Source organism: Penaeus vannamei, chromosome 19 (genome assembly GCF_042767895.1).
Source record: "Penaeus vannamei isolate JL-2024 chromosome 19, ASM4276789v1, whole genome shotgun sequence".
NCBI lineage: Eukaryota > Metazoa > Arthropoda > Malacostraca > Decapoda > Penaeidae > Penaeus > Penaeus vannamei.
In genome coordinates, this window is record NC_091567.1 from 32,967,361 (window position 1) to 32,969,860 (window position 2,500).

A 2,500-nucleotide genomic window follows, 5' to 3' on the forward strand; every position below is an offset into this window, starting at 1 on the left:
CAAATATGAGCCAGTGTTTTAAAGAAGAATTATGTACTGAATTTTTCTCAACTACTTCACAACAAAATTAAAAGGTATACCTTTCTATGGACCTCCTGAACAGCATTCTGAAGAAAACATGTTTCCCTCCAACACGATTCAACGCAGCAAAGAGCTGTCCGAGGAAACTGCGCAATGGATAATAATTGATGAATGTCATTTTTGTACTTGTGTCATTGAAATAAAGATGGTTTTATAGTTGTTAGAGCAGTTACCCATTTTACTACAACAAATATAAGCTCGTTATCATGAAAAAATAGAATATTTCATAAATAATCATGTTTCCCTTATAAGTAAGCCTACTTGTGCTTCGTAATTATCATATGAAGATCAAACTGCATCTTGAGTGACTGACTATAACTTTCTATACAATCACCTTTTCTCCTATCTATAATAAATGAATATCAGTTGTCAGAAAAATCTTTTAACAATGCAGTGTCTGAATACAAATTGCAAGGTTTATTTATCCAATTTAATATCGGACTGCAAATCTTTAGGTAATATCTTTAATAGTCTTCTATATCATATGCGTAGGGACATGAAGGGTGAATGTTGAATAGATATCTTTTGGATGATTTTGTTGCTTATTTACAGGTATGAGTGCATGACTTGCTCCAAATGCTAACTTACACAACATGCAACAGTCATGTGTGAAGAGAACATTGCACAGAAATGTTTCAAAATACCACAGATTTTTCAGCAATAAAAAGACAACATACCTCAGCTCCCACCCTTTAGATTTGCAAAACCTATTCCCTCACGCCCAGAGATACGAGACCAGGATCTTCACATCAGCAGCAGAGGGCAGGACCATCACTATATCACAGACCAGGAACATCACAAGAATTGATAGAAATTTAAAGAGACAGTCCATTAACTTAAGATTCCAAACAAATCATATTTGAAACAGATAATCTTGAAGAAATGTGTACAGACAATAGAGGTACGAACTTTCTTACTTTGATATGATGCTAGTCTTAGTTATCAATTATGGGAATATTGGGAGACATAAAGAATTGATTAATAATATGAATATTTTTTTTAATGCCTTTTCTTCAATCATGTAGATACGTCTGGGATGAAAAGAAGGAAAATATGTTCAGAAGCATCTGAGAAGTTTATATTATTATCTACAGAACACTTTAAACAATTAGGAGGCAAAGCAGTGCAGAGATAAAAAAAGGCATACGATAATAAGCATGTTTACATGATAACGGTGGTGATAGAATAGCGAGTACGACAGTTTCTACTGAACATTATTGTCGCGCCGTCTGGCAGCGGAGAGTGTCGTCTTCGGTAGGACACGGTGGATTAGGATTAAACTAAATACGGTATTAAGAGTTAAGGACACTACAGAAGACGCCCATTATATATATATATATATATATATATATATATATATATATATATATATATATATATATATATATATGGGTGTTCGTATGTATATATGTATACATATATAGACATACATGCATCCGTGCACTCACACAGACACACACATATCTATGTAGGTGTGCGTGTGCGTGTGTGTGTCCGTGTAAGTGCATGTGAGAACCGACCCAAGAGCACCTTCAAGAAGTAACAGGATGTGGCGGTGGGGGGTTGGGGAGGGGGGGGGGGCGTGCGGTATCCGTCTATGGTTGACCTTGTGTCTATCTCCAGGAGGTTTCTTTTTAATTTGTTTGTTGTTGTTTTCTCTTTCCTTTTTTATGTTTTTTTATGTTTTTTTTTGTTTGTTGTTGTTGTTATTATTATTATTATTAGTTTTCATTTCCTTTTCTCTCTCTGTCTTTTATTTCTCTCTCTCTCTATCTATCTATCTATCTGTCTATCTACTTATCCCTCCCTCTGTCCCTCTATATTCGTTCCCTCTATCTACCCCACCCTCTCTCTCTCTCTCTCTCTCTCTCTCTCTCTCTCTCTCTCTCTCTCTCTCTCTCTCTCTCTCTCTCTCTCTCTCTCTCTCTCTCTCTCTCTCTCTTTCTCTCTCTCTCCGCGACCACCCCCCTCCTTCCCTCTCCCACACTCGCTTTCCCCTCCCCCACCCTTCCCCTCTCCCACCTTCTCTTCCCCCTCTTTCTTTTTCTCTCTTCCATTTATCCTCCCTTCCCCTCCCTCCCCCCTCCCCCCGAGGTCCCTTCCCACGACAAAACGGAGAAGCAGAAGATGTCGCATTAAGGAAGGTGAAGTCAAGGTCGATCCAGACGAACAAGTTTGGTAAAAGTTCTCAATCCTGCCTTTGAGGAATCGGATGCATTTTCGTTCTTTTTATTTTCTTTTTCTTTCTCTTTTTTTCGTTTGTTTGCTATGGAAGTATCTGTTTAGATTTTTATTGGTTTTGTAAGTATCTGTTTAGTTGTTGTTGTTGTTTTTTGTTCTGGAAGTATCTGTTTAGTTTGTTTGTTTGTGTATTTTTATCTGGTATTGTGTTACTATCGTGTCCAGTTCGTGTGCAATA